The sequence below is a fragment of the Apium graveolens genome, chromosome 2 (assembly GCF_009905375.1).
Source record: "Apium graveolens cultivar Ventura chromosome 2, ASM990537v1, whole genome shotgun sequence".
Taxonomy (NCBI): Eukaryota; Viridiplantae; Streptophyta; class Magnoliopsida; order Apiales; family Apiaceae; genus Apium; species Apium graveolens.
The window spans coordinates 34,866,025-34,874,825 of NC_133648.1; positions in this window are offsets into that span (position 1 = coordinate 34,866,025).

The window sequence follows — 8,801 nt, forward strand, 5'->3', positions numbered from 1 at the left end:
GATGTCATGTCTAATCTGTTGTGTTTAGTTTCAGAACTTAGTATCAGGACTTACTGGAAATCAGAACTTACTGAAGTCAGAACTTATATCAGAACTTAAGGCCGTCAGGATTTATATCAGGACTTAAGTGCGGATACTTCAGATAAGGAATGCAGCTTATTTACAGGAGGATCGTGACTAAAATAATAGAAGATATGCTTGAAGAGTTGGACAACTAGAAGACTTATAGAAGATAATATCTGATTGATATATCTTAGGAGACATAATTATATTCCATAACAATTAAAAGATATCTTGTAACTGTGTACTATATAAACACAGCTTAGGGTTTACACTATATGTGTTATCATTCACGAGAAAGATTATACATTGTAACCTAGCATCTCTTAGTGATATTGTTCATCACTGAGAGAGAACAACTGTTCTATTGTAACAGAGTTTATTATATTGAATATACTTAATTACTTTTATATACTTGTGTTCGAAATTGATTTGATTGTATAAACGCTATATTGAACCCCCTTCTATAGTGTTGTGTGACCAAACGTGCTACAAGTCTTATTGTTACATAAGCTACTCTTTCAACGGTTGTTGAAAATGATCATCCGTTAAAAGCTACAAATTCACTTAACTAAAATCTACTAAGTGTTTTTTTCAAGTTATCATCAAGTACACAACATATTCCTAACAATCTCCCCCAATTTATGTCTACTAGAATTGTAGCCATAAATTAAGAGAAACTTGATGATAACAAAACACTCTATGAATACAGAATGAGATATAGTAGATTAAATTTTACAAGTGCTACAGTTTATTGAAAATTCTCATAAAGAAAGATTTGTAGAGTGTCTTACAGATCATTTTTAAGGTGCTCCTCTAGACTAAGCAAATTGAGATCATTTCCTTGATTGCCTTGGCTTCTTTCCCAGCTTCACATCATTCTCTTCAATCTGGTTTTGGAGTTATCTGTAAAATTCCGATTCTTCATTATTTGTTAGATCCAGCTTTTCTTACATTTCTTTTAGAGTTTCATTTCTTGTAATCTTTAGCTGATCTTCCAGTCTGAAGAATTTTCTAATATTCTTTTCATCCTTGAACTCCATGATCCAGTATGGCCTCAAATGCACCCTATCTTCAGCTAAAGGAATAGATAATACTCTTGGGAGTGCATTTGGTCCTCTCTAGCTATTTTTTATCTCATCAATCTTGTTTAGTACCATTTTCTTGGCTACTATGTTAAATCCAAAGTTTTTCTTGATTGAGGGGAAGACAGTCACTAGAGTTGAGTAGCCTTCATGGAGAATTCTGTGAAGTGGCCATGTAATTTCTTTACCACCCCTGTACCTGAAAACTAATCTCTCTGGAAGGTGCTTGTAGGCATCAATAGATCTGACTTCTTCAAGCTCATTCAGATAGAGATTTATGTCTGAGAATTCTTTGATATCACATATGAAGAGTTGATCTCCTTTATTGACAGTAGGTTTGGTTTTGGCCACTTGCTTGGATTTAAGTTTGGTAGGCTTGAGTGTTTTGACCACTCTTTCTTTTGTCTTCCTTTGTTTAGCAAAGATGGGGAGGAGATCACTACAGTTTGTTGAAACAACAGGATCACCATGAAAGGTGATGTTGGGATCAACCTTGAATTCAGCCTCCTTCACAGTATGTATGGTTGATTGGCTTTAGGTTTTGGGTTGGCTGGCGTGTAGTCTTCCTTATCTTCATCAAAATTTATCTTTCTCTTTGCATGCATCTTGTATCTGAACTTCCTTTTTATCTGCTTTGGTTCTTCTTTCTTTCCTTCACCCAGATTCTCAGTTGGCAAAACAGTTTATGTGATTGCAGGCTTCTTAGCTTGGTTCTTGGCTTCTGAAGCAGCTTGCTTTTTTTGTTGTTTGAGCCTCACCTTTTCCTTTTTCTTATCTTTTGTAAATTGGGGATTTCCAGCCACTACACAGATCAGTTTACCATTTCTGTAGATTTTAGAAATCCTTTTCTTTAGCACTGAGTCTCTAGGGTCTTTGAAGAAAGCTATGGACCTTCCAAGCAGCTTCTTTTCATCTGGCCTAGGGGTTTCATATGATAGGTCCAGTGGATTTTTGGCTGAATTCTTTGGATAATTCCTTTTTGGCTTGAAAATAACACTGGCCTTTGGAGATTTGATTGTTGAGGGTTGACCCCTTTCTAAGTTCCCTAGGTTCATTTCATTGATTGAAATTTGTCTCAACTGAGAGAAGTGAGAAAAGACCTTGTCTTTCTTCTCAATTGGACCAAATTTCTTCTAAATTTCTTCATCAATTTTCTTCCATTTGTCATCCAGTTCTTTCTCAACTGCTGCAACATCAAGCTGTTTAGATTTCTCATTTGATTTCAACTTAGTAGCTGATATCTTGATCAGATCAATGCTGTCCAAGACTGGTGGCTTTGGAAAAGTAATTGCTGGAACAATTACTTTGCTTACTTGAATTTTGAGCACATGCTCCCCCTCACTTGTTGACTCCCCTTGACTAGCTGGAATAATATCTTGCTCCCCCTTTTTGTTAGCTGCAAGTTGAGTGGAGGTTGAGGTCTGTGCAGCCACCAATTTTTGAAGTAGCTGAGTTTGTCGGGTTTGATATAGATGGATTGCAGTTATTGAAGCTTCTAGATTTTTGAGTCTTTTGTCCAAGGAGTCCACTTTGGTGTCTAGATGATAGTTTTTCCTCCGTTTCCTGTTGATGTCCAGCAGAATTTTATCAGGAAACTTAGCCTCCAATCTTTCAGCAACATCCTTTTTGATCTGACCAATTTCAGTTTTCAGTGTAATGACCTCTTGATTGTGTTGAAGAGATTGGATTTGGTGGAGTTGAAGAGAGTCTAGATGTGCTTGAAGAAGTCTCTTAGTTTCGGCATTTATAGTGGCTTGAAGAGCTGTCTGAGTTTGTTGAATTATGTGAAAGAGAGTAGATTTGAAATGATGCACATCACATTCTTTGGAAAACACCCAAAAAGGAATGTTTGATCTTGAGCTAGGGCCTGCTTCTCCCCCTACCATGAACTCTTATTCATCATCACCTTCATCCCCAAAAATATCCTCAGAACCACCAATTCCATAATCAACATCATCACTAACTATGGATGGCATGGTTGTGATGGCATCCTTAGCTCTTTGCATGGAGGCAGTTGTATGCACCAAATTTAGCATTCTTTCAGCAGCCACATTGTCCTGTTCAGCCAAAACTTGATAAGCTGGAATAGGGTGAGTAAATGCCTCAGCTTCATAAGAAACAGAATCTAAGATAACTTGATATTCTTGCTGAATTAATTGTTTCTTTACAGTCTCATTGACATCCATTAACTCACTTATAATTGGCTCTTCCCATACTTTTATACCTACTTTTCTCTCATTATCTCTCTTTTATTGCATCAAGGGCTCCCCTTGACTTCCCACCCTCACACCCTCACCTTCACCTACTAAGGTGGAACTCCCCTTACTCACTTTTGCCAAGCTGGAAGAAATAGCTTGCATGTGTTCACTCTTTTACTCTCCTTTTTCCTGAGAGCAACTCAGCCTCTCACTCAATTCACTCCCTTCCCTCAGTCCTAAGAGTGATTTTACAACTACTAAATCATCTACACTTGTAACATTTGTTGAAGTTTGAAGTGGTACGGTGATATTCAATGGACGAGGAACATCCGTCGAAATAGTAGTTGAAAGTTTCAACGGATGACTGCTGGTAGGCACATCCGTCGAGATACAATCACTAGTCGACGGATGAACAATATCCGTCTAGATAGAAGAAATGATAGAGTTTGGAGTAGAGACTACTGTTGAATCTGTGGTGATTGATTTGAGATTTTGCACAGATATTTCAGTAGACTCAGAAAGAAATGGCAAGTGAGCCAACAAATCATTTAAAAGATGATGCTCACTTGCTTGGAATTTTGGCTCCTCCATGAGAGTTAAAGATGGAGAATCAGGAATTGATGTATGAATCATATCTACATCCAGTGAATGTGTGGGTGAGTTTGGTTTGTTTGGTGCTTCTATTGTTAAAGATTTTGGCTGTGACTCCACATTTATTGGAGCCACATCAAACTGACTTTGCGAAGGTGCATGTACCGAGTCTTTGACTGCATTAGGTACTGTGTGTGCACCCTGTGTATCCCCAATGTGTTTAGATTTCTTCTTTCTAGCATAGGTTTGGGGTGAGCTTGTGTCCCTTACCCTTTTGGCCCGTGCTCTTGGCTAAGAGTTTTGTTCAATAGTCACATCCTTTTGGGAGGATGCAACTAGGAATGAGCTATTGTCCTTATTAATCACTACAGGTTTTTGGCTAGGCTGGGATTCACTCACCTCTCAAACCTTATTCTTAGGGCTTCTTTGATGTTCACCCTGTCCCTCACCAGTCTTACTTCCCTTCACACTCCCCTCTTGGTTTTTAGTAGATTTTACAACTAGCTTTTGTTGAGAGAAAGTAGAGGGGGCTTCTTTGATTTAAATTTAGAAACTTTTGCTTTTGTGGTTTGGGTAGGCATCTATTTGGTCATTGTCACAGATGTCATTGCTACAGTTGTTTGTAAAGAAATAGGTTGAGAAGTAGTGGAGACATAAGTGTTTACTTCACTTACCTGAGGCTGTTCCATGATTGACATGTAAACTAGGGGGACCTCACTATGATGGTCTGCCCTGTTCAAATCAGCAATAACCCTTCTTTCTTGAACCCAACAATCAAGCTTGTTGGTTGGGTTCTCAATAGTATGATCTTCAGCAACAAAGTTAGCCAATAACATAAAGAATCTAGCATAATATATGTTTTTAGATCTTTTCTTAATGTCTCCTAGATTATAACCTAATTCAAACGGAACATACTCACTAAAGTTATGATACTTATCGCTAAGCAGCATATATAACATGTTTACAAGTGAGTAAGTCACTGCGTCAAAATTACTAATTTTCCCAGAAAATACTTTAATAAAAGAATCACAGAGAAAGCTCCACTCATTTCTGAGGCATTTTCTTCTGTTATTCCCAGTGGACTAACAATGAGATTTACAGAAGGGGGGTTGAATTTAAATCTCAAAACTTTTTCAAGTTTTGAGCAGTTTCTAAGGCTAAGTGTTTGAGTGATCAAATGTGTGTGAATTGCTTGAAGCTGATGCAGACAGATATATATTCAAACACAAATGTAATGAGCACAAAGAACTTAAAAACTTTTCTGGTGGATTTGTTGTTCCACCAGAGATGTGTTATTTCAGAAAATCTGTGATTCAAAGAATTAAATCACAGCTGCTTCCTAGTACAAACTAGATGATTTTCTCTTTTGATATTTCTAAACAGCTCAGGAAAATTCATATCTAATTACTAGCTGCTACTTGGTTTATATATCACCAAGTTTACAAGTGAAGACAAACTGTAAAATACAATTGAAAAGATTCTTCACATGTTTCTTCTTCATTTCTCTATCCAATGCAATCTAGGATAATCTGTAAATCTTTGAATACTTCCTTGTTTGCATCAGAATGGAAATGCTGCATTTTCTTGATTCCTCCTAGAGGCTTCCACATTCCAGTATGTCTCTGTCAACCCATGTGCCTCTGTCAGCTTGTGAATTGTCACTATCAACTGCTAATGAACTAAGCATCCGTTGAAGCTTTCATCCGTTGATGCCTTATCCGTTGAGGCTTTATCCGTTGAAGCTTTATCCGTTGATGCATTATCAGTTGAAGTCTTTATCCGTTGAAGCACTTATCCGTTAATGGATATTATCCGTTGAAGCATTAGAGACATCCGTTGAAGCTTTGTTTCTTATCCGTTGAAGGTCTTCAATATCCGTTGACACTTCTTCACTTATACAAAATTACAAGGCATGAAATATTTACAATTAGCCCTCCTATTTATACATCCATTAGTAGTCAACATGACTGATTATTTCCTAACAACATCTAGGAATTACAGCTTAAAACCAGAGAGTGAAATGTGCTACAATACTAAACTTATTGCTAAGTACAGCTACTCCTTCAACGGATAGCCAAGATGGTCTTATCCGTTGAGGCTACAAACACTAGATTTCTACTTAAGTCTTTTGCTTAACTTATCATCAAACTAATACACATACTCCTAACATCTTCTGACATCACCTAGCTTGGTGAAATCAAAAGCATAGCCCATAGAATTGAGCATGGAACTTACATCTGTGTCTGTGTGTGGGCTAAGTATATTATTCTCAGGTAATTGAAAACAAGCACGAATTATATCACTGTTTATGCAATAGTTTGTACCTTTGAGAGAAAAGGCAATGGTTTTGTCACTTGAGTTGTAAATAGTAGAGGTCTATATCTCTTCAACCACTTCACAATAGATAACAAGAGACTCTAGCATATCATACTTCAGTTTGTAACTTCGAATGAAGTGCATCACTTTATGATAATCATTAGAAGCATCAATCTCCTTGTTTACTAGTGCAACAAAGTTGTTCTTTTCGTACACAAACCCAGTTTGGGACATGATCTTGACTACTGGTGCCATTTCTGAGAATGAGAGTAGTTTGCAGAGAAAAAGATTTTGCTTTGGAGAAGAAATAGTTAGGGAAATTGCTTGAGAAAGATAAAAGTAGAGAATAGAAATGAAATTAGCTTTTATACTTACTCAGAAATAAAACTGTCAAAAATTATAAAGTGAAATAAAGTAACCAATCAAATTAGCCCAAAATAGCCGTTTAAAAATAAAGAAAACTGTCAAAATTCTAAGATTATCCGTTGAGATATACATACAGGCTGTAAGTAAATTCGACGGATGATGCTCAAAATTAACGGCTAAGATTGAGTACAATTCGACGGATGATGATAAAATTACCCAGAGTAATAATTGATATTTTGACGGATAATATAATTCAACGGATATTCATTTCCAACGGATAATGAACATCCGTCGAGATACAAATTCTGACTTAGTCAAAATTTTATCCAAGAAAGAAAAATCAACTTTTACTCTGGCTGCATTTCAATTTGCTTAGATATCAAAATAGATTAGGAGTAATTAAGCATACCTAACTCACTTACCAACCTAGTGAAGGTGGATTCATCAAGTGGTTTGGTAAAGATGTCTGCAAGCTATTTTTCACTTGGAACAAAATGAAGTTCCACAGTACCATTCATAACATTCTCTCTAATTAAGTGGTACTTGATGTCAATGTGATTGGTCCTTGAATGATGTACTGGATTCTCAGTGAGGGCAATAGCACTTGTGTTATTACAGAAAATAGGAATCCTATTCACTTGTAGACCATAGTCCAACAATTGATTTTTCATCCATAAAATATACGCACAACAACTGCCAGCAGCAATATATTCAGCTTCAGTTGTAGAAGTAGAAACTGAATTTTGCTTTTTACTAAACCAGGATACTAGCTTGTTTCCTAGAAATTGACAGGTTCCTGTTATACTTTTTCTATCAATTTTATGACCTACATAATCTGCATCTGAATAACCAGTTAGATCAAAGCCAGAATCTCTAGGGTACCAAATGCCAAGTTTTGGTGTTCCCTTGAGATATCTGAAAATTCTCTTAATAGCTATTAAATGAGATTCTCTAGGATCAGTCTGAAATCTAGCACACAGACAAGTAGCAAACATTATATCTGGCCTACTAGCTGTTAAATATAAAAGTGAGCCAAACATGACTCTATAGGTTGAAATGTCCACAGACTTTTCAGTAGTGTTTAATTCAAGTTTAGTTGCAGTGGTCATGAGAGTTTTTACAGATTTACAATCCATTAGATCAAACTTCTTCAAAAGATCATAAATATATTTGGTTTGGCTGATGAATATTCCATCACTAACTTGCTTAACTTGTAAACCAAGAAAGTAAGTTAGTTCTCCCATCATGCTCATTTCATATTTACTTTGCATTAATTTGGCAAACTTTTTGCAAAGTTTTTTATCTGTAGAGCCAAATATAATATCATCTATATAAATTTGAACAAGTATACTAGAGCTATTAACATTTCAAAAGAATAAAGTTTTGTCAACAGTACCTCTAGTGAAGTGATTTTCTAAGAGAAACTTTGACAAAGTATCATACCAGGCTCTAGGTGCTTGCTTCAGTCCATAAAATGCTTTCAAAAGATAGTAGATATATTCTGGAAAGTTTGGATCTTCAAAACCAGGAGGCTGACTGACATAGACTTCCTCCTCCAAATCTCATTTAGAAAGGCACTTTTAACATCCATTTTATGGACTTTAAAATTGGCATGGGCTGCATAGGCAAGGAAAATTATGATGGCTTCAAGTCTTGCAATAGGAGCAAAGGTTTCATCAAAATCAATTCCTTCTTGTTGACAATATCCCTTAGCAACCAATCTAGATTTGTTCCTAACAACTATGCCATTTTCATCCATCTTGTTTCTGAATACCCACTTAGTATCAATAGGATTCTTTCATTTGGGCTTGGGTACCAGCTTTCATAACTTATTCCTTTCAAATTGGTTTAGCTCCTTCTGCATAGCTAAAACCCAATCAGGATCCAACAGAGCTTCTTCTACCTTTTTAGGATCTTCTTGGGATAGAAAGCTGCTATATTGACATTCCTCTCGAGTTGTTTTCCTTGTTTGCACTCTTGAAGATGCATCACCAATGATCAGTTCAAAATGGTGATCTCTAGTCCATTTTCTCTGTTGAGGTAGATTAGCTCTAGATGAAGAGGCCTCATTGTGGTCTTGATGTGTGACAGAGTTTCGATTAGAAGAAACTCCCCTGAGTTTTTGGATCTTTGACTTGTAGTTGGGGTTCTTTCTAATTGTGATATGAATTGGCCCTCAATTTCT